This window comes from Chiroxiphia lanceolata, chromosome 2, assembly GCF_009829145.1.
Source record: "Chiroxiphia lanceolata isolate bChiLan1 chromosome 2, bChiLan1.pri, whole genome shotgun sequence".
In the NCBI taxonomy this organism is placed as follows: Eukaryota; Metazoa; Chordata; class Aves; order Passeriformes; family Pipridae; genus Chiroxiphia; species Chiroxiphia lanceolata.
Genome location: NC_045638.1, coordinates 46,783,351 through 46,810,682, shown reverse-complemented (window position 1 = coordinate 46,810,682; position 27,332 = coordinate 46,783,351). Strand labels below are relative to the sequence as shown.

Sequence of the window (27,332 nt, the reverse complement as noted above, 5' to 3'; positions counted from 1 at the left end):
TGATGATAATTTGTCTCTCCCTGTCCTTATCTTGTCCCACAAGTCTTTCATTAAATTTTCTCTCCACTGTCCAGTTGAAGAGTAAAAGTGACAGAATGACTTTGGTGGGCACCTGGTGTCCAGCCAGGGTCAACCCATCACATTTGGTCCGTTCAGCTTGGAGAAGGGGAGAGTCAGGGGAGACCTCATTGCAGTCTACAATTTCCTTGTGAGGGGAAGAGGAGGGTCAGGCACTGATCTCATCTCTGTGGTGACCAGTGACAGGACCCGAGGGAATGGCCTGAAGTTGTCAGGAGAGGTTTAGGTTGGATATTAGAAAAAGGTTCTTCACCCAGAGAGGGTGACTGGGCACTGGAACAGGCTCCTCTGAGAAGTGGTTGCAGCATCAACCCTGTCTAAGTTCAAAAAATGTTTGGACAACACTCTCAGGCACTTGGTGTGACTTTTGGGAATGGTCCTGTGCAGCGCCAAGAGTTGGACTTGATGATCCTTGTGGGTGTCTTCCGACTCAGCATACTCTATTCTTTCCTTCCTTCCTTCCTTCCTGTTCATCCATGTATATAATTTTGCTGCATATCCCAAGGCTGAAATTCCAAAATAATTGTACACCAGTATAATTGCATACCAGTTCTATATTGCAATTAAATTCTGGGGACTATGTTGAAAAAAAACCCCATTAAGTATCCTTACTGAAGATCCAGAATTTTAATGCAAAGCTCTTTCTTACAGATTCATTCCAGTTATTTACTTACTAAAGGTATTGGTAAGAAGTTATTATATAGATTATTCCTAAATTTATTCAGAGGAAGAATAGTCTGAAAAGGAGACTAGTACGAGGAAATCTCAGAAAAAAGCCCAGAAACATTTCAAGCCAAAGGTTTTAAATTTTATGAAGGTTCTATAACACTTGAGATATTTATAGTGATTTTTTTCCACCCATGTATCTCAAACTTAATTTCACAAAGTCCTAGATTGATTGATTCTACTACAATGCATGATTTAATGAAGTTTAAGTGGAAAATAGTCAATCCACAGGAAAACTTCAAAAGGTTAAGAGATGTTAGCAGTGAGTAAAAACAGGGTCTTGAGATGAACCAAAAATTTTAAAATTCTGGAGAAAATATGCCAGGATGCCAGGACAAAGGTTTATGGTAAGTTTAATTTTTATTTTTTTTTAATAAAAAAAATTAAATTTTCTTGTCTGCATAATTGACTTGATAGCTAATAATTCTTGTAAAGAAAAAGTGAAGTAGTCTTCTGTATATAGTCAGACTGTATTCCATTCTGACTAGACCCTCCAACACTTTGTCATCTTCAGCACCCATTCAAAACCACTAACAATAAAAAATCTAATATTTTGTCATCAAGGAAATTTTATGGAAATAGAATTTGAGAGAAAGTATTCACAAATATTAAGGCATTTTTAGTTCTCCCTCGTCTATATAGCAGAGAAAAAAAATCCTATATCTTGATGTTTTCTGTTTAATTTGAAACGTGTACTTTTATTTTTCTATATCAATTAAAATTCACAAGACTTATAATCCTAAGAAATTAACAAATTAAAACTCTTAATATTCAGGTTTAGTGAGGGAATTTTATTGAGCTAACACAGAAGGTGATATTTATCTAATTAGACACAGATATTCACACTAAACAGTTCATGCCAATACTCCTTTAAAGACAATGAAGAGAAATAACTTTTAGAATGCAATTCATGTTATCTTTATCTGGACTTCTGTATTTTATCAACTTAGTTGAACCCTAAAAATGTTTGTTTCTCCTCTACTCTTTGTAAAGGGAGATAAGAGTGTCTACTTCAGCCATAAATATCTATACTGAAGAACTTTGAGAAGGATGATTCCTCTAAGCGAGTCCTCCCTAGACTTAGTTATGAAGTCACTACTCTTAATCTATCCAGTGCATGTCAATTAAATCTATACTTTTAAGGCTTGTGGTAAAATCAAATGATCTATTAAATGTTCAGATTTAGTCTAAATGGCACTGCACTTAAGTTTAGTATCACTAAACTTAAGTAAAGGTCTACCATCAGATCACTAATATATTTTGTCTCTTTATGTTTATGCAGACAATCAGAAACCATAAATCTGAGCAGAATTGCTTTTGGTTGAAAAGTCTAACTGATACTGGAAGCTTAATGTCTTATCATAAATGTAGGGAATTTGTTGCCCAGGAAAGTGTATTCATCATTCCTGTTTGAAATGTCATCACCTAACTGTGAGTCCCATTCTCCCCTCTATACAAAATTCAGTAAGTTCAGTGAATAACGTAATTTTTGCCTTTTAGCACGTTTTTTAATTCACTCTTCATATTTGTTGATGTATTTTTCTTCTTTTCCTTTCCCAAAAATACTTGTAAATTACTATGTCTTCACTTTCACCATTTGATATTTTTATCTGGAATGATCTGTTTTATCAGAGATTTACTATGTATATTACTTCAAAAAAATCACCACAAAATATAAGATTTGAGATTGATTAAAATTTGTCATCTCAACCTTTTTCAACAGCAAATTGCTTATGTAGTTATTCGTGTTCATTTCTGAAACAAGTTAGGCTAATATAACTTAGACTTACACATTGATCAACACTATTTGAAGATTTACTTAATTATTTTTAATGGATGAATGAACAAAGTATATTTCCAGTTTCTGGGGGCTTTTAACTGCCAAAGGGGGTGCACAGAACTTGTATTTCCTGTGGAACTATTTATTGTTAGTGTACTCCAACATCATCAACGTCAGTCTTGTTATATGACACAACACAAGAAAATTTGATGCAAACAAACTCTAAATAAAATAAATTTCCTGACAAACTGAAAGTTCTTTCTCTAGTTTCCCACTGTTAACACTTTCACAATAAAGCATAAATGAATTAATATTTAAAGATGATTTCAGAAGATTATTCCATATGTAAGAAAGCCTTGTGTATAGATTGTTTCTAAGAAGATTTATTTGACTTTTATGGTCTTTACACAACTGCATTTTTTTTTCTTTTTATTCTAATATAACAGATAAACAACATGAACAGGAGTGCGGCTACCAAGGAATATTTTTTCACAAGAGCTACTCATATAAGGCATAGTGTCTTTTTGCTAAAATCTGAAATAGAAAAATGCTAGAAACTTTGATGTCCACTGTATCGTGTTTACGAGGCATTAGTTTTTAGTATGAGTTTCAATATCCATGAAATTCTGTACTGTGAGAATTGCAGCTTTGGTTCATGAAAGTCTCTTAAATGTCATATACTTTTTAAAACATTCATTAATAAATGAACTCTGTGGCTGCTAGGTTGAAATTCTGCTAAATAACACTTTCCTCTCTCCATCCTTCTTTGCAAAGTACAAAATCCTCACATGGGCTATGTTAGTCTTTTGGGAAAAGGCAAAATAGGAGACACAGCAGGCAGTGCTGATGACCTAATTCAACATTGCTTTCAAGGAATTACTTCTTCAGTATCATTGTTATAGGATTTCTATAAAAGTGGTCATCCTTCCAGAATTATCTTTTGAACAGAATACGAACCAGTGACCTCCCTGGTGTTAATGCGCATAACGTACTGAATTGTATCTGTGAAGATAATTCTCAGCCATGCATTATATTAAATTTGAATGTGTTCATTCATACTGAATGCTCTGTTGAGACTTTCTTGCCTCTGCATTCAGACAATAAGCCCAGGAACTTTCGTGTGTTTCTGTAAAGAATCTTAGGTGGCAATAAAAGATCTTGAAGAAATAATAGCATATACATGAGAGCAGAAATGAAGACGTATTTCTTTCTCATTGTGATAATACAGCTCAGGAATAACTGGCTTTTATGAAAAAATACATTAAGTTACTTAATAAGACTTTTTACATTCTTTGGTTAATGCCTACTTTTTCTTTATAAACTTAAAGCAATGGTTAATATTGTGAAAACACTTTTCTTATAGTTAAGTTTTGGTTGGTCATTAAGGATTATATGAGGAACAGGGGGAGAAGGAAGTTGCAAATAAGATTCTATTCTTTCAGGTAAGTAAGTACTGAGTGCAGTCATGAAGAACGAGAAGTGCTAGGCTAGTTCTAATTAAAGTGAATATTTTTATATGGAGAGGTAGCATAGAAATGAACAGATGTTCAACACTTGAACAATGGAAAAGTGGACTAGCAATGAAGTGTCTTCTGACCTTTTACATGACTAAAATAAATCTTAATCACAAGTATAGTTGTATTTCCATCTGTCTTATTACTAGACATGCAATAAATACCTTTACAAACCTAGTCTGGTACAATAGTGTAAATATCCCTATTCTTTCTTACTGAGCATCTAGAGTTAAAAGGAGTTCCACATTGTTTGCCAATAGTGCCCAGCATATTTTTGACTTTATTTTCAAGGGTGAACAAATGAAAAATACCAGGAAAACCATCCTACCGTCCTGTAGGATGAAACTTTTCAGGCTTCCCTGTGGATCTCTGAGTGTTTTCCTAGAATTCTTGGGCTGGTTCTGGTCCAAAGTTCATCCAACCCATGTTTCAGTCAGAAGTTTCATGTATATCTATTTCAGTGTAAGAGAAAGAAGGAATATTTTTTGTGGCATATTAATTGAGACATCAAATGGTCAGATTTTTATTTTTATTTTGAACAACACTGAGTATGAATTAAATGGCTGATTATCAGAAGAAAGAAAGGAGACCTAATGCTTTATGTACTTTGTTCAACTTCTTTACCTCTAAAGATTCCAGTAATAAATTTCATTGAAATATTTTTTTCACGTACTGAGTATTGTTAGCTAAGCTTGTAAAGGTCTATTTCAAGAAGTTTAAACTATGGCACTTTGACTTCATTTTCAAGATGAAGAATTCATGTAAAACCTAAAAAACTCCTACCTGATACTGGAAATCAGCTGTCAGGTTTCCAGTCCTTTACAAAGTTTTACTTAGCCTCAGCTTTGTAGCATAATGTATCTTGAGATGGTAATCTGATCCACTACCTTTCCTGTGGGATACAGCAACTTTCTAAACTGGAAATTACAGACCACATTGGCAGCATAGTTGGATCTGATACTCTTCCACGTTATTGGAGAGGATAAAGAAAATAGGTCATTCATAATAGTTTACAGTAACAAAGCACAGGAAAGAAAGCCTTGATTGTCCCAGTGTTTCGGCAGGAACACTTTGTCCTGTTATCTTGCAGAAGTGCCAGGTTTGAGTGTTCCCTCTATTGGCTGACAAACAGAACTACCTTATCATCAAGCTCCGTTGTCAGCAGCTCCACTCACTTTACAGGAGGGGAACAAGATGGTAAGAAAATAAGAAAGAAAAGTTTGACCTTCTAAATAAAAAGTAATTTTCTACTGTATTTCTGAGGAGGAGAGAGAAACCTTAATGCATCTGAAATTTGTCATATTTCAATGCCTCATTTTGTACAATAATTGCAATTTTTTTTTAAACTTATGTCATTATTCAAAACATATGACAACACATTTTCAGTTTCATGTTGTACAAAGATGGCACATTTTAAATGTATTATCCATTTAACACAACATTAAAGATTTTTTTTTTGTAGCATGGATTGCAACATGGAAGAAAGTTGAGAACAGATGGAAATGTAACACCATACTCCTTTATCAATTTGGCCTGTAATACACAAGAAATTGGTAGCAATGTAGCTGAAAAAAAAATTTGCTTTATGAAGAGAATTTTGAAGCTTAGTGAAGATTTAGCATGTCATTTAGACACAGACCGAAGGAAGAAGTGCTGTAGGACTTCACTGGCTGGGTCAGGCTCCTGCAGGTTTCTGCCTGGAGGGGAGAATTATTTTCCAGAGTCCCAAAGTGTACAGCTGGTTGGTAAACAGAGAGGTCAGAATCATAGTTGTCTTTTTCTTTCTTCATATGTCTATTTGCATTTAAGAGTAGGGTGCACAGTATAATAAAAACACATAGAGGTACTCGAGGCTGAATTCGTCTCTCTAAATATTAGCATCTGTAAACATTTCAGACAGCCTTGGGTGTTCTACATGACTCAGAGTTGCTTCTCCCTAAGTACAGGGAATCTCCCTAAGTACTGTAAATCATAGAATCATAGAATCATTGAGGTTGAAAAAGTCCTCCAAGGTCATCAAGTCGAACCTCTGACTGAACACCACCAGGTCACCTAAACCGTAGCACTAAATGCCACATGCAGTTTTTTCTCGAACACTTCCAGGGATAGTGACTCCATCAATTCCCTGGGCAGTCCATTCCAGTTCTTAACCCGGAAGAAATTCAATGAAGAAATTCTCCCTGTTGTCCAACCTGAACTTCTCTGATGCAACTTGAGGTCATTTCCTCTTGTCCCATCACTAGTTGCCTGGAACAAGAGACAGACCTCCACTTTGCTACAATGTCCTTTCAGGTAGTTGTAGAGAGCAATAAGGTCATTTCCTTTTCTTCAGGCTAAACAACTCCAGCTCCCTCAGTTCCTCCTAATTAGGCTTGCACTCCAGACCCTTCACCAGGACATGCTCTGGACATGCTCCAGCACCTCAATGTCTTTCTTGTAGTGAGGGTCCCAGAACTGGACACAGTACTTGAGGTGTGGTCTCACCAGTACTAAGTACAGGGGAACAATCACTACCCTACTGGCCACACTATTTTAGATACAGGCCAGGATGCCATTGTGCACACTGTGGGCTTATGTTCAGGCAGCTGTCAAACAGCATCCTCAGGTCCTTTTCTGTAGGGCAGAATTTCCAGACACTGTGGTGTTGCATGGGATTGTTGTGACCAAAATGCAGGACCTGGCACTTCACTCTTTGGAGAGCTTTCCTACACTCCAGCAGAACAACATTCCTGCCCAACTTATTGTTGTCTGTGAATTTATTGAGGATGCACTTGATACCTTCATCTAGAGATTATAGATAAAGATATTAAACAGGACTGTCACCAATACTGAGCCCTAGGGAACCCATTAACAACCATCCTCCAACTGAATGTAGTACCATTCACCACCACCCTCTGGGCCCAGCCTACCAGCCACTTTTTAATAAAGTGAAATGTGTATGTGTCAAATCTTGCATTGTATCTGACCATCCCATACAGATGTGTCAGACATTCCAGCCCCAATAACACCTATATTCAGGCTACAAAATGTAGCCTGAATGTGTTCAGAGAACGCTGAATGGCTACCTATGCCCCTTAAACTGTACAAGCGGCTTACCATTGGGTATATGAGAATTTACTGATGTGTAGATTATCTATCTATCTATCTATCTATCTATCTATCTATCTATCTATCTATCTATCTATGTCTATTTATGTATCCATCCATCCACCCATCATCTCTTTTTTTTTTATTTATTTTTTCTAGGATTACATGCCTCCTGTAAATTCAAGTGTTTGAATCCATTATTTCCATCTAGTGACATGGGATTTTTGTTTGTACTTTCCTATTATGTTATCTTTGAACTGAACTAAAGACTCAATTCAGATGTCCGCAGGCCAACATTTATTGACATTTAAGATGTCTAAGACATTTAGCATGACATCTATATGAACTTGAATAGACTAGAGTACCTTTGTCATATCTGTAAAGTGTTCAGTGTGGGTAACTGACTTGAGTTTATATGACTATGAATAAAAATTCGTTAGACATTTGCCTGACCTGCAACGTCCTGCGATACGAACAGAAACTACCTGTTAATCTAAAACCTGTTGCAAATAAAGAGGAAAGAATTAGTCTTCTGAATGTATGGAACAATTCATGTGAAGAATTCCACAATTTCTGCACAGCTATGTTGTTATTAAGAGATTCACAGAGTTTTATGTAAAAAGAGATAGATATTGTTAATATTTATAATGCAAAGTATGCTTGGATAGAAATGTCAGGATATGTACTACATATATTCTTAAAAGAAAACTAAATATGCACTATTTTTTCTACCTTTAAAAAAAAGCTTCATGTGCAACTGCATGTTTGAACAAGCAGACTTCGTATATTTTTGATTTATATATACCTTGATTTTCTTTATTTATAAAGTTTTTTAAGGTCATATGCAAACAAATGCTATTGTTTGTAACTTCTTCGATTTAGTTCCTGTTCAGATATCTGTGTTGTGTTTCATCAGCTTACAGAAGCAAGGAGTTCTTTCTAACTGACTGGCAGCAGTGACTAAGCAAAATCTTATATAATTAAGTTTGGCATTTGGAACTGACTTCACCTGATTCAAATAATCAGAAGATATTTATATAATCATATATATAAGACATATATAATACTCACCCTTGTTTTTTCATTACCTCTACACAGTATGATGAGGAAAGCTAAATCTGATTTTGAACATCATTATTCACAGAGTGGAAAAGGGAATACAAGAGTTAAACCAAGTAAGTGTCTACATCTAGTGCTTCCATGTAGTTCTACTACTGGATACAGAAATCTAGAAACAACTGAATTTTTCCTCTGATACCTCAGATTTGTTTGACAATGCCCTTAAAAGTTCAAGAATTCATTGATAACAGGGGAGCACTGCTAGTCTAAAATGCTCAGAAGGCATCCTGTGCAGAGGCACCAAGCTTGCTCAGATTAGGGCGATGCTGCAGTACCTCACACTCTGTCAGAGCAGAATCACACAACAAATTGCTAGTTTACGCACAAAAACCATACAGCAAACAGGGGCAAGGCACAGAAGCTCATAATTTCAGCTTTTGGGACCACTCATGATTTTGCTCCTTTCAATTCTAGGATTGTGTCTTGGTATGTCTGAGTGACCTTAGGAGTTGCTGTCTAAGTTATTTATATATCTATTGCATACGGATGAAGTGAAGCACATAAATGTGCTGTCTAAAATAATGTTCTCTAATTTTACAGTGTACTTGAAAACCTCAGTCAAGTTAAAGGCAACAGCGAAAATATTTTTGTATTTTTGAGACAAGTACTCTACCTTTCAGCTCAGACTGTTTGAGGGTTTTTTTGAAAGTATTTGAGTAAAGACTACTTATTATCCTTTGATCTTATAGTGAATTAAAAGGTGTTAAATATATAACTGTATATTTTGTTTCCTTTTTCAGTTACTTCTTCTTTGTAATGAATTATAGAGAACATTACTGTTTACAGAACATATAACAAGTAATATTTCACATAGAATTACAGTTTAGTCTTTGAGTTGAAACTTCTGTTGGTAGTACCAATATTTTCAAAACATCTACAGAATCACAGTCACAGAATATGCTGAATTGAAATAAAACCAAAAAGTAAAAAGTCTTCATAAAAAAATTAAAAAAATCATAGACATACTGACATTCTAAATTGTTGTTTTCTACATCATGATTACTTAGCAAATCAGATTTGGTCTAGAAGTGATAAAAATTAGAAGAGATTTTTTAGTAGCAAAGGACATCTTCAGAGGTTCATGACAAACTACACACTGTGGAGGGGCTATGATTTCACAAAAACAAAATCCTAGCGTCCTCTTTATGGGATCTGTCTAAACCTTAAAGTGATATTTTTCATTTTTAACTCCTCAGAATACAACTAAACTATGTGGTACAATAGAGCTACTTTTGGCATTTTTGTTAAGAGATACGATGTCAGGTAGGGTTTTTACACTGCCTCTGCAAAAAGGTAAAAATACTATGTTGAATCCTGTGAAATTTGTAAGGCTCTTTATGACTTGAGAAGCTGTTTTTCATCTGCATTCCACTCTGTTGCTGGCATTGAAGAGATTTTAAAAGCTTTCACACTTTCTTCCTATTCAATACAGTTCCATTTCCAAATTCTAATATATCTGAAAACATTCTCCTGAAAAAATATCCTCCTGTTGGTTAAAAGAGAAGTTAATTTTAAATACTTAAATCTAACATTTCTGGAATCATTTTTGATATCTATGAAAAAGGCATAACATAATCACAATCTTTGTATATACTATCATCATGCAAATTTTTTTTCTAAGGAAATATCTGTATCAATAAGTTTGAATTCCTGTTGTGTTCAGAGACTGTTTTTTAGTATACAACTGATTTTATAGGACCAAAACCCCCCACACTCCTTTTTCAGTTCAATACTTTTATCATAATACTTATTCTAATAGTATGGTGAAGCTGTCTCATTGTTAAGACTAATATTTTTCTGGTTCAGAGAGTTTCTATTCTTTGTACTCTTACTTTTTCATTAGTTTCATATTATACATCAGAATTACTTGGGCATATGGTGACCATAACTCTTGGAAATAATGTGATATTCTCCAGACGAAGCTTATCTATCTTTGAGACTATGGAAATTCTACGACATTTTTTCATTTATATTGAGCCTATTTTTTGTGTAATTTCTCTGTTCCTTGGTGGCTTTGTTGTTCCTTGCCATATCTATTTGATGTTAACTGATAAGAAAAAAACATATTATTTGAAGGTTTTCTCAGGTCAGAGTGAAAATAATTTAGAAAATGAACACAAAAAGCCTGAATTTCTGTCTCTTCTGTCACTTACAGGGTTTTTAAATATTCTAAAACATGCCTTAACATTTTTTTCCTTTTTTCCCCCTTCTTTTAAAATTGGTAATAGTTTGAGTGAAGATATAATAAAATTGATATTTTTGACAACTCCTTCTCCTTGGATTCTTGATGATTTCTAGTTAATACTTATCATATCTTTATAAACACATTTTTTACACGTGCTTGTGACTGAGTGAATGTAACCTGAAAGTCAAGGCATGGTGAGATCTGATTTCCTAACTCAAAAGATTGGACTAATGTAATACATCTTATCTGAATATAAACATTAATATTACCTAGAAAAAACAGAACCAACACCTCATCCCCTCATTCTCCCCCCACCAAAAAACAAAACCACAAAAAGCTCAAAAAAACACTACAATAAAAGCAAAGATCACATTTTTGGAAACTCAAAGACCTAACATATCTATTTCCAAGCCCAGAAGGAAGTTCCCTCATTTAGCACACACAAAATTGCCTATGTACAACATGCATATATGTGCCCCTGTGTATGTTAAAAATTTACTTCTAGATCCTAAAAGAACTCAGGATATTCCTGTAGAGGTTTTTGAAGATGGGCCAAAACCTTTTCTGGATACATTGCAAATGTGCTGCTTGTTATCTGTTGCAACCTGCACTCTCCTACCTTTTAAATCAGGTACTCAAGTTCAGTTTTTTCTGGGTGCCATACCAACAGCAGATGGGATCCTACAAAGATGTTACTGATATTTAAATGCCTATTATTCAAAAGAGAATACACACCTAGTGTTTACTACTCTTAGTGTTGGAGGAGGTTTTACAGTCTGAGATAGTCAAAAAGTTATCAAAAGTTAGTTACTAGAAGACATAGGCTCCAAAAAATGCCAGAATCTCCATCTTTTTCTGCAGCTCTAGCACCTGAAACAGACTTTCAAGGCTATATCTTCAGCTCCTTAAGATGAAGAACACAGAATATTCTTTTGAACTTCATATATTTTTTCTTCGAAAGAACTGATTACACAAGTTGTTACTCCCTATCTTTCACGTAATAGGCCAGAAATCAGAATCCTTGACAAAAATCTTGAGATCTGAATTATAGAGTCTCTTAAACATGTCTTAAATAAGAATTATAACAGGCATCTGTCTGGTGAGGTTATTAATGCCCCTACTAAAAAGAGTTACATTCAGTGCTTATAAATTCTGGTCTGATTGTTTGTTTGTTTGTGGATTTGGTGGGTTTGTTGTTTTCTTTTGTGGTGTTTTAAGAAGTTTATGTAATCTGCACTGGCAACATCATTCTAAGCATACATTACATGCTAATAAGCTTTATGAGACAACAGTTTCATGAAAGAGATTCTTTTAAATCTTTGCTATATTCCTGCTTGTGTGAGCAGCGTCATTAATTCAGGATTGATAATATTAATGACATGGTTTCCCAAGTGAAAAGTAGGAGAACAGCACAGTAAAAATCTTGCCAGAACACAATTTTATTTCCTGCTTCTCTGTACTTGTAGAACCACGTATTTTTAACCATTTTCATAATTTCAAACACTTGGAGAGGTATTCATCTCACCTAATGTTAACTATTGTAGAGGCATTTACTCTGGACTTGTTTGGCCTTACTTCTTTTATAATTAATAGGAAAAAAAGGGACTTCCTGAACTTAATTAATTCAAATTATTTTGCAGATCTCTTTTAAGATGAGGTGAATCACTCAGCTATGTGCATTTACATATATGCTACCCTTGTTTATTCATTATGAGAGTTCTCCTAAATATTTACTCTTTTTTTTTTTTTTTTTTTGCATGTCAGAAGCTCAGTGGTGTTAACTCTTTGCAACTTAAGACAGGCAAATTAAAACAAAAAAACAGATTTCTGTATCCTTTTACAACAAACTCACAAGGGTTTTAAATGCATGTCCAGCAGTCCTGGCACCATCTGGTCTAACTCTTTCCAATGCTGAAGTGGCAGGTGTCTGATAGGTGTCTGTGACAGCACTGAAGATGTCAGAAACAAATAGCAGCTAGTAATGGACTTTTTCTGGTAAATTAAATTTCTTGTTTTAAAATATGTCATTACCATTGGAATTTTTTACTGAGCTGCAAACAAGTTCAATAGCTTCCTCTATGAATTTGGGCAACCTTATGGCTGTCATTGTGATCATGAAGTTGACTGCTAAATGGGGCTTTTACTCCCTGTGATTAGTCTTGATATTTTACACAGTTAATAGGGGAAAGATAAGAATAAGCAGTATATAAACAGGGCAGTAAATAAATAAATAAATAAATAAATAAATAAATAAATAAATAAATAAATACTTCTTAGTCCAAGAATGTTAGAGATCTTGAGCAATCAATTGATGGGAAAATAAATTTTAGAAAGAGCAGATGTGTTCAACTGTTGTAACCCAGGATTACCAAGCCTTAAATGCAGACAGGGCTCTCAACCATTGGTCACTTGTTCCACTAGATACCTTTCTTCTCATTTTCATTTTTAATTTAATATCTTCTGTGCTCAAAGGAATATAAATACATTGAAAATTATGATTAGCAAATTACCTTTTATTTTTATTCATGACACTTTGCTTACTGGGATTAAAAAACATGTTTGATATAAGTTGCTGTAAATAAGCCCTCGGGGTATTCTTCAGTGTCTCCAAACACCAGCTAACAAGCGGCTACTGAGTTTGCGCCTCCTTTATTTCTTTGAATGTAGTAATTTGACACTTCAGTCAATTGCTATTTCAGATTATGTGAGAATTTTCATGCCAAAGAAGGCAACTCCAATGCGAAAAAACCACAAAATTTTCTGTATTGATTTCTGGTAACTCAAAGGACTTGACGAAAAATAGGAAGTAATATCAAGACATATCTTAATTGATGGAACTTGACTCAATATTCAAGATAGTGACAAAATCTGATTTTACTTGTGAAAGTTGTATTTGTCTGGCAATAACAATTTATTCATTCTTTTCTGGAACAATACTGCTAATACTGTATTTATCACATCTATTATTTATTATTTTTTTAGAGAGGTATTTATGTTTGTCTATTATTGATTATAAAACCTGCTGTTGTTTTATATCATCATGAACATAGCTAGTCTATTTCCTGAAGCATGATTACTGACTAAGTACTCTTTTTTTCCTGTGCTTCTACAGTCCCTTGTAAATACAAACAAAAGCACTTTTATGCATGTTTATTCTAATATCTATATCTATATCTAATCTCACAGAATCACAGAATATGCTGAGTTGGAAGGGGCCCATAACAATCATTGAGTCCAACACCTGGCCCTGCACGGGGCCGTCCCCAAGAGTAACACCATGTGCCAGAGAATATTGTCCAAATGCTTCTTGAATCCTGTCAGGCTTGGTGCTGAGACCACTTTCCTGGGAAGTCTGTTTCAGTGCTCAACCCCTCTCTGAGTGAAGAACCTTTTTCGAATATCCTAACTAAACATCCTCTGACACAACTTTAGGCCATTCTCTCAGCTCCTGTCACTGGTCACCACAGAGAAGAGATTAGTGCCTACCCCTTCTCTTCTCTCCACGAGGAAGTTGTAGACTCCCCTCAATCTCCTCCAGGCTGAACAGACCAAGTGACCTCAGCCATTCCTCATATGGCTTCCACTCAAGGCCCTTCACCCTCTTTGTTGCTCTCCTTTGGACACCCCCTAATAGCTTAATACAGTGCTCAAAACTGCACACAATATTCCAGGGGAGGCTGCACCAGTGCAGAGCTTCCTTTTTTGCCTTATTTCCAAGACAAGATCCCTGCTCAGACAAGGCAGCCTTCTGCTTCGCCTTCTTGATTTCCAGCACTTAGGAACTGCCTGTTACTGTGCCCTTAGGAGGTGATGTTTAAAAAGTGACCAGCACTGATGGACCCCAGCACCCGCAAAAAACATTTCCCCAGGGGACCTTTCTTATTAATTCCCAGAGCAGCCTGAGGTCTGCTCTCCTCATGTCCAGAGCTGACGTTTTGCTGGTACTTTTCCTCCTGTCAAAAGACCTTTTAAATTCAATCTACTCAAAACTATAAATAAAATGGCAAGTATCTGGGATAGGGAGAAGAATCCTAAGTGGAGATATTGGTAGGAATGATAAATCATCTGAAGAGCACAGAATATTTACATCTGCAAGTTCAACAGAATATTTCAACAGACTATGACAACCAAAACTATATTATAATTTTGATAGCATTTCTTTAGTCTTTGTAGGAAATCCTTGATAGGATAGACACAAATATAATTTCTGACTTGGGAGGATCTAATTTTTCAGACTACTGTGACCTAGAAAAATAGTTTTCCACAATTTTACTCTGAGTTCACTCTCTTATTCAAAGGGCATTTGCTGCTGAAGGTTACCAGAGGTAGACTTTGGTGGAATTTTATGACTTTCTATTTGTATTTTATATGGACCAAATTCCTGAAATGTCAATTCTACAGAAAGGTGTTCCATCAGGGGTATAAGAAAAGGGCAAAAACCATTTCTGTCACACTTTCATTCACATTATCAATATCTAAAACAATGAGTAGCGATTCACAGAATTGGTCTAGATGTTTTTGACCTAGTTTTTGAGTATCCTGTTCCTTTTTAAAAAATACAAAGCCTGACAGATGGAAAAATAAAATAAAAAACCCGCTGACAACAATAAATCCAGCACAAACTAATTATATCTGCATCAATTTTAAAATCAGGTCATCTATCCAAATTGCAAAGGCATACTCAGCAGCTTGTTTCAGCAGTTACGAAGTCTTGGCACTGTTACACTGAAGCTGAAAAAAATTTAACACAAAAAGTAGCAAAGAAACCAACACAAAACTTAGTGTAAGCAACACTATGTTGTGGAATTACAGTTCAAACTGAGGAACAAATTTCAGTCTCTATTGGAAGTGGAAAGAGTTAAGACATAGTGTGGCCTTCAAGAAAAGACAGTGTGGAAGATCAGGCATGAGCATGGAAGCATCTTTGGCCACAAACATTCTGACTGTTGCAACAAGAAAGTTGTGATTGGAAGAGAGAGTCCTGTGGAGCTGGGGCATGGCTGTTCTGAGCCAATTTCCTTTTCAGTTGCTTGGTTTGTAAGTTTTCTTTGACTCATGCTCCATACACCTGAATCAAAGGAAGGGTCGAGTGCCGGGCACCTCTCTGAAAGGGGCTTTGCAACCAGCACAGGCTCTCAGCTCCTCCCAGCTCTCTTTCTGGAAGGCTCTAAAGGGTAACTGTGCATGTGAGAACAATATGGATAGAATGGTGTAAAAAATCTATGTTACATAAGAGGCATATAAGAGGTAAACTATAAAAGGAAGTGGATCAGTCTCTCTTTCTCTTTTGTCAACACAAGATCTGGACCGTCCACTGTAGCAGGAAGAATGCGGGTTCTAAGGACTGGAGATCTTTCTCCTTATATTTCTCTCTTTTCCACTTTTATTCTCTCCTCTCTTGTTTTATCCTGACAAGTATGGCAACCATATTCTATCCCTTACTTCATACCAGAAGTTTGTTTTTAATCTGAGATTGTTATCCAGCACTTTTGAGACTAAATAGTGAGCTAATTGATTGGAGTTAAGATAATCATACAATGTATCTTTCACAGTTGGATACTGAAATAGAATGATAGAAGCATAGAATCATAGAACAGTTTAGGTTGAAAGTGACCTTAACAATCATCTAATTCCAATGTCCCTTACATAGGCAGAGACATCTAGTAGTACACCACATTGCTCAAAGCCCCATCCAATCTGGCCCTGAATGCTTCCAGGGATGGAGCATCCACAGCTTCTCAGGACAACCTGTTCCAACCTGTTTCACCTCCCTCACATAAGAGAACTTCCTCCTAATATCTAATCTAAACCTACTTTCTCTCAGTTTGAAACCATTACTTCTTGTCCTGTCACTACATGCACTAGAAGATGTCCTTATCCATGTTTCTTGAGGGACTTGGAAGGTTTCTTCCTCAGTCTTCTCTCCAAACTGAATAACCCCAATTCTCCCAGGCTTCATAGGAGAGATGCTCCAGCTTTGTGCCCCTTCTGTGGGCTTGCTCCAACAGGTCCGCATTCTTCTGCTGGGAACCCCAGAACTTCATGCAGTACCCCAGGTGTGGGCTTAGAAGAGCAGAGTAGAGGCAGAGAATCACATCCCTTGACCTGCTGGCCAGATTTCTTTTGGTGCATTCCAGCATATGGTTGACTTTCTGGGCTGCAACCACACATTGCTAGGTCATGGTGAGCTTCTCATCAAATAACACCTCTAAGTCTTTCTCCTCATGGCTGCTCTTAATCCATTCTCTGATCATCCTGTATTTGTGCTTTGGGTTGCTCTGACCCATGTGGGGCACCTTACATTTAACCCTATTGAACTTCAGGAAGTTTGCACAGGCCCACCTCTCAAGCCTCTCCAGGTTCTTCTGGATGGGAAACGTGAAGTAGAAAAATTTCACATTATCAAGGAAGCCTTAAAGTTATCTACAAACCAATCTTCAGTTAAGATGCTTGAAAACAACAAAGTGACTATTAACACCTCAAAAGCATCTTCCACTTTTTGTCATTAACAACTGATACAAGAAAAATGGCTACAATAAGAAGCCAAGACACAAAGAACTGTGATCCTCTAACTCAGAAATATGATACAGTCAGAGCTAGTAACAGGTCACAGTACTGTCACAGATAATAACAGTTTATATTAACTCTATGAGGCCTGGGGACTAAGCTTAGGCACATTTTCTGTGTATGATCCTACTTTGGTCCTGGTTGGAACTTTGTTTCAGTTTGTTTGGGTGCAACACCAGTTGTCTAATGACCAGGTGATTATTACTGAACTTTAGTACAGCTTTAGTTCGTTAGATGAAGTTCCATTGCTGTAATATTTTTAATATGGTGCATTATTACTATAACTAACATACAGTGATACAAGCCATTATTCTGTGTAAAATAAATGCTCTGTAGCCCTAAGGTCAAAAAGCAATTTACAGAAGTACAGACTTGGGATGACAGCAAGTGACTTGAAAGTGTGGGCAGAGGTTCCAGAACTATAAACAAACCACTAATGGCCATTTATTTGTTATCAAAGAAATGTGGAAGCTGACTAAATCCTTTTTTTTTTTTTTTTTTAGCTGTAACAGTGAACAGAAGAACAAGTATCCAAAGTAAGGAAAACCCAACATGTATAGTAAATAATGATACAATGAGGAATTGTGGAGTGATTGAGAAAAGTCAAGGTATAGGTAGTATTATATACATATGGAAATAACCCCAAGTAGATCTATGGGCAAGAAATACTCCCCCACAATATCATATCCTCATGGGAAAGAACTCATGAAGCTGACAACTCAGTGTAACACACCCCCACACTGCCTGAGGGCATCAGGCTTAGGACTCACAGAAGCAGTGGGTGAACATAATAACAGTAGAAAGAAGGAGTAGATGCACAAAATGTGAACACAGCAATTCTAACCAAATTGTCAGTGAGACAAGTTTTCTTTGGTTTTGGCTTGTTTTGGATTTAGAGTTTGGATAATTTTTCCAATTTACTTTACCTTTCTCTAACAGTTAGATCTGGATTAAAGATAATGAAACTGTTGAGATTTCAATTAGATTGACCATTAAGTCTTGGCTTTCAGTATAAGGTGTATTTCTTTTGTTCACATAAATACAGTGGTGGAGAACACTTGCAGGCAAAGCTGTAATTCAGATATGATATGTCAAAACCATAAACACAGCAGGATCAGATGGGAAATCTCAAAATTACCTAAGCTTTCCTAACTAATCTCAAAATTACCTAGCTTTTCCTAACTAAACTTTCCTGTATTTCTAGTTAGGAAACCTTTGAAACCTTTGAAACCTAGGAAACCTTTTTAAACCTTTGAAAATGTTCCTTCAATTGTGGAAGCTGATGACAGTAATTCTGATAAACATATTAAAACTTTTACACAATGTGGAAAGGCATTAGTGGGAAAAAAAAAGCAATCTAGAACATCTCTTATAGAAGAAAGAATTAAAACAGGTCAGCTGCATCATGAGTAATTATTGGAGACAATAAGTTAACGTCTAAGAGGAAGGAGGAGTTATGGCATTTGGAAAATTATGGCATTTGCCTTCCCAAGTAACCCTTACATGTGATTGATCCTTGCTTTCCTGGAGATAGTTGAACACCTGCCTGGGAAGTAGTGAATGAATTCTTTATGCCACTCTGCTCACACTCATATCTTTTGCTTTACTTATTAAACTTTCTCTTGACACATGACTTTTTCTGTGACAGATGCATCCCATTCCTCACGCCAAGGAGTTGAAAAATAAATAGTAAACTGAGCTGAATTCCACATAAATCACTTGACAATGTTCAACTTCTAACTTTTAAGAGCACTACAAACAGGCATTAGCCTTGAAGTGTTCACCTTAAGAAAATGCTGTCAAATAAACAAAACCCCAAATCCCCAAATGTTTAAAATTGCATCTCTTTGCATTGAGTCTTCCTTTAGTTATACTTCTCAATAACACTGTATGATGTGATAAAAGCTGAAATTGTGTCAAACTTCAAGAAAATTCATGTATAAGAAGGGCACAAGTACTTCATAAGAATTAATCTCTCTTAGTTACTTGTACATTTTGTTCATGCATATCTCTAAGAATTTAAAGAATTAGAGTATCATGTTCAGAAGGAAGTTTAGAAGAAATTGACTTGTAATTTAAGTACAAAGAGTCAATAGACTCCTCCCCTCTTGATATTGCAAACATCTTTTGTACAGTGTACCTGACCTTGAGAATTATTAGCCACTGAGGAATCCAAATAACTTTTGTTAGGTAAATATTTGCTAAGTGAATATGAATAGTATTAGCTTCAATTCACCTGGCAAGAACAGTATATTACACTTGATGAGATTCTATTTGGTAATTTACCCCTTTTCAGTTGTTACTAAGGCTTAGGAGGAACATTTATGTTTAAGTGTTGAAAGCACAGAATGAAATTTAAAGTCCATCTCCAGATTCTTTACTTCTATCGATCATGGAAACAGTCAGATGCTTCAAAAAGTATTCTCACTGAAGAGCCATGGAGATTGTGAAGTGAACCCACCACTTTGTGTCTGAACCAGAAAATACAGGAGATTAGAGCTAATTGACATAACATAGCTTGGGTCAATCAATTCCTTCTCTTAATTTCTCAAAACAGGAAGGCTTTATCCATATAAACTGTTGAGAAGAAACCCTTGGCCCATGTTATGTTCCTGACACCATAATGTTGTTCTGAGAGAGTGTACATAGGCCAAGACTATACAAAGGAGTACATTAAATTTAAGAAGTATCAAAGATTTATTTCATGCTGGTGCTCAAGCACAGTTGACCAATTCTTGCTTTTCAATTTGGACAGACTGGGAAGCTGGATTCAGTTCTGGAGTGTGTATCAACTAGTTTTGTTTTTATTTAACTGCATCCCACTCACAGCTGTCTCATACCATTTGAGATGCCTAAGGGTACAGTGGCTCTCATCCCAGTGCCACACTAGAAAGAGTATCCAACAGGCTCTATGCCAGATCTACAACAGTCATATCTGTTAGATGTCTCAACTATCTTCATGTTTAGGCAGATGAATTAAGACTCTGATCTCCACTGACTACCTTGGGAATTTAAATATCTAACTCATGTGAAGAGAGTAACATGTAAGTATTTACATACAGTCTAATCACAAACTGCACTTTCACTGTAGTTTTAGTTCCTTTTCAGACATATCTTTAGTGGGGGTCTGAAAAATTAACATGATTGCAGTATGGGGTAGAAAACTGGAATAGTTTATTGAATGAGAGCCTCAGGGGCTGGACATGTTAGTGAGGAGGATGTGCTATGTTAATTAAGGAATTGCACAAGGTTTTACTGCAGTTTCCAAATAGTCAATTTTTCTTCAAGCAAGATTACATGAGGGGGGGGGGAAGGATTACAGGGGTTTAAACATGGTTTGACAACAAAATCTCAAAAAGTCCTTTCTTAGTTCTGCTGGAGCTAAGGTAATCCATAAGGTTGTTCTTTAATAGGTCTTGTGACAAGGGTCCAGCTTCTTCAAATCACGAGATTCTTGTCAGGTCTTGTTGCCCAAGGTTTATGGTTCAAATTGACCAAGCTTCTTTTTGCTGACAGCTGGGTTTGGGCCCTTACAATCTTTCAAACCCATATGCATTATGAAACTTCTCCTTTAATCATGTACTAACCTTAATATTTTTGTAGGTGGTGACTCATTTAGAACCTACAGTGTTGATAGAATTGCTTATGCATGTTCATTGTGATACAGACTCAGCCTGGTTATACCTCTCTTTTGCCATCTAGTTGGAGTAAATATGGTTATTTACTGATCACCTATGACTACAGATTGTTTTTATTCTACCCATTTTTCAATTTAAAATATCACAGTTTATTCAGCTGATATTATGTGAACACTATTGTGAAGATTAATGCACCACTAAACTACTCTTTTAACTACTTTATATTCACAACACTGATATAAGAAAAGAATTCCATCCTTTTCTTCAGAGGAACAACTGAAGGACTGATATGTAAGGTCAAATTGTTTGCCAGTTTTGAATGACCAATTAAAATTACATGCTCTTGCAGGAGTCAAAGAAACTAACACAATCCCAGTTGGAGGCAGAATCTGGAATCCTTTATTGGACATACAGGCTGATATTTTAAGGGTCTGGGGTCTACATATTCATAGGGAAACTGAGCTATTACAAACAAGGGGTTTTACAAGGATGAGGTAAGGGAAAATCCCAAGTTATACCTTTTAGGTTTAGCATTTACATCATGGGGAAAAAACACTTATTTTAGGATTACATTTTTGGGGATTTACATGGGGGAGAGATAGCCAGTGTTTACAGAATACACAGGATACACAGGAAGGGAGAAAACAATAATGGATTTTATACAGAGGTTTGATAACATCACAGCACAGTGTCTCTGTATCTTGGCAGGACATTCCAAACAGGTGACATCCTGTCTGGTCCTCAAATGCAGGTTTTTTCCCCAGCTAAGGATTTCTGCTGAGGCCCAGTAGTTTCTTTTTCTGGTATCCAAATTTTGGATTGCTACATGCTCTGATGGTTTATGGAGCACACAGCATTATATATTACATCTGTGTAGCACCTCATTCCTTCAAATCTTAACTTACATTTATTTTCCAGTTACAGTTATAAGTATTCAGCAATTATGTAACTCATTCCAATGAGTCATCTGATGGACCCAGGAAATGAGAAACACCATGATTAACAGCTCCTTAAGTAATTTTTAAATTAATTAATTTATATCAATAGTAAGTAGAGCACAGAGACAAAGAACCTGAACTGGGACAGCTCAGTCTAAATTTGGCTGTTTAAATCACCATAATATCTCAGACCACCCAGTGCACAAGGTTTTGCAGCCTTCTAAGAACCTGAAAACCACGGGGAACTCAAAGATCACACTAAAAGTCCTAAAGGTAAACACTGTGTTTACTCATGGAAACTTTAGAGTTCTAGTCTTGTTTAGTTTGTTTTGTTTTGTTTTTCAAAATAGATTTCTGTAATCTAAGTCCTTCTTGTGGGCCCACAGCTCTTATTTTTTGGAACAGTGCCCTAGTTACCCAGTGTATGAATTTGGAGAGAATTTAAGTAACTCCTTACTGAAATACAGCAGGGGAGAGACTCCCCCCACGACAGGGAGTTTCTGGGAGTACATGAGTTCATTTACATTTTACTTGCACAGTTTCCTCATGTGGATTTCACAACTCTACTTTTATATTAAAAGTCCCTTATTTTGTCTCTCAGGTGCCACTTTTTCTCACCTGCATGCATACAAACAGAAGCTGAATATAAAGTTAAATAATTAGTATGGTTATGATGTAGAAAATGTCTAGAACAAGATCACTGACACAAAGATCACATGGAAATAAAAGCTCCAATTGCCTAATTTAAGTTTTTTAAAGATTGACTTATATACACACTCAAAAAAAATTATGTATTTTACCAGTTTAATATGTGGTATAAAGTGAACTCTGAAAGAGGAAGGCAAAGTTTGTCCTTTCATATAGTTCTAAAAGACCCACCCATGTATTTGTTTCTTTAATGGTTTAGCTACAAGGGCCTCCCAAACTACATAAATATTGGTTAATTGCCATGTCAGTAAAGGGGTGAAGAAGAATAGGAAGACCTTTTAAAGAAAAATATAAATAAATAAATTGATTAGAAATTGGATACCACTTTTGACATATCTTCACTGAGGTTGCTGTACTGTAAGCCTATTCTGCCACTGATACATATGACAAACTTACTAACTGAACAACAAAGGTGACTGGGCATGATTAAACACTGGGATATTGCTCCAGAAGTGGCACATATCCTTAATAAGACACTGGTTTTGTATTTTTTAGGAAACAGAATTGATATCATCCCTTTGTACACTTACCAGTGAAGTGAAAGAAAGGCAAAGTTGATTTTTAAAATACTGGAGGCTGATTTGCTTCCTTGTGGGATTAATGGGAGCTCCTTTGTAACAAGGCCTTAAATGACAAAATACTTATTCATGCAGATAACATGGAAGTGCTCTAAAATTAATTTTGTTGATGTTCATTATGGTTTTTATCTGTTATAATTTATTTCAAATAGTGAAAAACTGGGGTTATTAATTCTGCAGGTAACATAGATAAACAGAGATAGTTTGGCACTAAAGTAAATAATCCCCAGTTACCTAGGGCTCTTGGAGGCATCAGGAACTTTAATACATTGAAGCACTAAGACCAGATTTCTGGAGCACAAAAATGGCATGTTATAAAGTATTAACAAAAAATAAATTAATATGGATTGAATAGTCTATTTACTGAACACCTTTTATTAAAAATAATGAAATTATATATACATTATATATATATATATACATAATGTCATTATATATGACATTAAAAGTAAAAAAACCTGAGGTATTATTCTGATAATTACTATTTCTTTAGATTAGTTCAGAATACATATAAATATTTACTTTCAGAAATTTTTGCTCTCTGTGTTGCATATAAGAAATTGCTTGGTGTTGCACTGAATATGTTAGGATACAAATATGTTCACTTCTTAAGTCTAATTGTTATCTACAAAACTAACTGCACACATACAGATCTAAATTTAATATTTTTGATGCATTATCTAAATGAATATAATAATTATCCCTTGGTTCTTCAAATGCATGTTATAAGTAATTACTAAAGCATCTAATGAACTTGATTCTGACTCTTTATTTCAGAGGTACTAGCTGAGGAGTTTGCCCATTCAGAGAAAGGTGAGAAGAGAGAAGTACTATGTTGAGTTGCACTGAGAGTTTGCATGCCTCTGTGGTTTTGTTAAAGTTTTGGTAATTATAAAATTAAATACAGGTATATAGAATGAAACAGAGAACAAAAACTCAAGAAAGAAAGAGACAGGACAGGTTTTTCTTTCCGCAACTCACAAGAGCATGACATTATTTGCAATAGATTGAACAGATCCTCTGGCTCAGGAAAGCAGAAACTTTTTGTTACAGCTGACCTAAATTTCACTACAGATACTCTGATGGAGAGAGAAAGGATATGTTAGAGTCACATTGATATGTCAATTGGACAAGAGACACATAAGGTGCTTCAAGTGCTAAGTTGAATTTTGGATAGCCAAATAATGAAAGTTTCATAAAATATATATTTTCTAAATTTTTCAACAGAAAAAAAAGGATAAGCAAATTATTAAAAAATGAATTATTTTGGGTCTGTCATTTAAAAAGATTAAATTACTAGAGGAACCCCAATATGTTACAAATTTATTTGACTTGGAATTGTGGCATTTCTGAGATATCTAAGATGATAATATCTGGGGGCAGTGGCTCAAAAATAATACTGCAGACTGGTATGGTAATGTGCACAAGAAAATAAATTTCTCTTGATTTATTCACTTTAACTGAGATTATTATGAAAAATATATTTACAGTTGTAAAGAATGCTTCAAATGAAGAAGGGTTTATTGTTTTTATTCGAAGCTATGGCAGAATAGTCAGCAAATGTTTTGATGTCATACTACTGACTTACCTTCTTTCCTTTTTTATTTCGTTTTTTTTCCCCAGAGATTTTAATGCATTTTCATGTATTCAGTTCATACACTGTCTTTGACAAATTTCAAGGCACTTTACATCTCAGTTGGACAATGTGGATAAGCTAGAGAATCTTCTCATTGCTTTTGGTGTGAAGTTCTCCGAAGAAAAAACGTGATGAAGGCAGCAGCAAGTTGCTAGATAAATTGCATGTTCCTATTCTCAACTGAAAGTTTAAAGGAAAATTTTACTTGCTTGAAGAACAACTCCTTCTGAAAGATACCACAGGCAGGTTCTGCATCTCTCATAACTGAGGATACTTAAATAGAACTTTTACCCTTCAGTATTTTCACATAATTTTCTTGCCCATTGCATTTTGTGTTACTTTCTTAAATTCATGTTGTTGCATATTCACGATTAAACCTGTTGTTAAGGTATAACTCTGTGGTTTGGTTTTGGGTTTTTCTGCATGTTTGTTTGTTTGTCTGACTGTTGTGGTTTTTTTAAATTGTGTAAGATTAAACTACTTTGAGTTTCAGTTTTTACTTTGTAAAAGTAATAGTTTTTTGAAGGAAATGTAGGTATCTAAACTTTCTATGTCATAGAATTTTATGATTCTCAGTAAATGTGCATTTTCACTAGCAGCTTTCGACTAAAGTTATCTTAGTTCCTATAATATTTGGTGAAGTGTCTTTTCAACTACATAATGAATTCTAAATATATGCTACCCTAGATTTTTTGTTGCTACTTTTATTGCTGACCTAAACCTATGTTGTATCAATCAAATTCAATATTGATACAACAGATAGAATAATAAAATCATAAGAGTATCTTGCCTTACAATATATAATTCGCAACATTTAAGTAATATATTTAAGAAAATAACATATGACTGATTTGCCTTATTCTACACACAATAAATCTTATAACACTAGATTTCATTGAAATATTATAACTCTTTAGTATTTTCATTAAATTAAGATTAATCAATATTGATATCTTGCATATAAAGCAGAAATTGAGTCAAGTATAATAAAGAGTGAAATGTATTTCATAGAATCACAACCATTATAAGAACTCTACTGTCATAATCATGACATATTTTGCTAGTTTTCAAAGTAAGAAAACACTACCAACTACAAAATTAAAAAATGCAGCTGAAGGATTAAAAAATATCAAATAACTCAGCATTAGAAATAGCACAAAATCTGAAATCCCTTGAAGTCAATAAAACATTTCAGATGTAACAGCAAGGTAAAACTAAAAGTACTATCTTTTTTATTCGGGAAATCTGAGCTGTTCATTCTGTATCTCTGAATAAAATGCAAATTGTTGCAATGACACTGCAGAGGTACAGCTAGCTATTATTTCTCTTTCTCTCACTTCCTATACTGGGTAACTGTGAAAGCAGCTTCCACTTTGAAGTGATGCTGAAAAAGAAAGGAGCAGATGCAGAGTACCCATGTCTGATCACATAGCCTTTTCTTCTCTCTCTGAGGTAAGACTGTGAGCAAGAGCAGTCAGCTTGCCATATGGCACTTTGTCCCAGGAGAACAAGAGAGTTTAGGTCCTAACTCACTGGCCTCTGAAATTACTGGTAGTCATTTCACTGATCTTGATAGGTGTGTGACTGAATCTTTTAATTATGGTGCATCAGTCAGAAAGGAAATTTAAACAGCCAGGATTTTTGTCTTGGTAATGGCAAAACAGACTGTCAGCTATATAAAACAAACTGGCACCTACTCTCTGACAATTTTTTATGCTATGCCCTTCCTCAGGTTGCCTCTACAGACATACAATTAAAAACCTCAGTTAAAGGGTTAGAGATTTTATTTTGAATGACAGTATAACATTTTGGTCATAAAATGTGGCATAAACTGCAAACTGAGGATGCAGGGCTGAAATAGGGTCATAGGTAAAAACATTGGAGAGCAGGAACAGGTTCATAGTAACATGCAAATCTTTAAAAGTGTGAACAGCTCAGGTTTCATTTCCCTGTGGATCTATGATTCTGTGTATCATTTATATCATATACATTAATTATTTTAATGAATTCCCATAATTTTTATAATTATAAATTAATTTTAAATATATATTGTTATAACAGGTATATTATAATTATATGATTATTATTTTAATAAAATTTCCTAATTTACATGCCTGAATGAAGATTTCCATCTACACTTGTGCTTGATATATGCATCAGTTTAGGTTTGGGGAGAGTGATCTTTCCAAATCTATTGAATTCTTACACTAGATATGCCTCCTAAGAAGAAATGTGTGCCTACCCTTGTGAGCACAAAAAAGCAGACAGTCATAAGCACTTCAGTAATCTATTTTAAGACCTCCATCTCTTTCAATATTTCATGTATTATTAAAACAAATTATTTAGAAATAAACTACTAGTTATCCTTGATAAAAATACGTTTCTGCCTAAGTGTATATAACATTCACCTTACTGGACAAGAAATTTCATGCTGCAGTGCCTGATTCAGCCCCACTAGAAGGAAGAGACGTGAGTAACCCAAAACTGTGAAATTCAGCAGTGCAGGCTTTGCCCAGACTGATAACCTTCCTTTTGTCTATAACATGCCAGTACCAGTAAGGCTGGGCTGTCACTGTCTCCTGCCAACATTATTCTACACATAGGAAAAACAGTACATATTGCACGTACTGTGTGTGTCTTTGCTTCTAGCCACCAAATCTTTTATTTTGTCAACTGTTTTAATAGATCCTGTCCCTCAGGGAATCTCTATCTCATTGAAATGTTCTGCCTGTTTTCTTTCTAACCAGAAAATATGTCACATATGTCTCAAACACTAAG

The 27,332-nt window shown here is 35.2% G+C and overlaps 1 long non-coding RNA gene across 1 annotated transcript; it reads right to left on the bottom strand.

Annotated features, from left to right (window-relative positions):
• Positions 1-434: 434 nt before the first annotated feature.
• LOC116783294 lies at positions 435-17,834 on the bottom strand. Its single transcript, XR_004355619.1, has 3 exons — positions 17,823-17,834; positions 5,934-5,944; positions 435-536 (listed from the first exon to the last, which is right to left on the bottom strand). It is a non-coding gene; the product is annotated as an uncharacterized LOC116783294 (long non-coding RNA).
• Between the last annotated feature and the right edge of the window lie 9,498 nt (positions 17,835-27,332).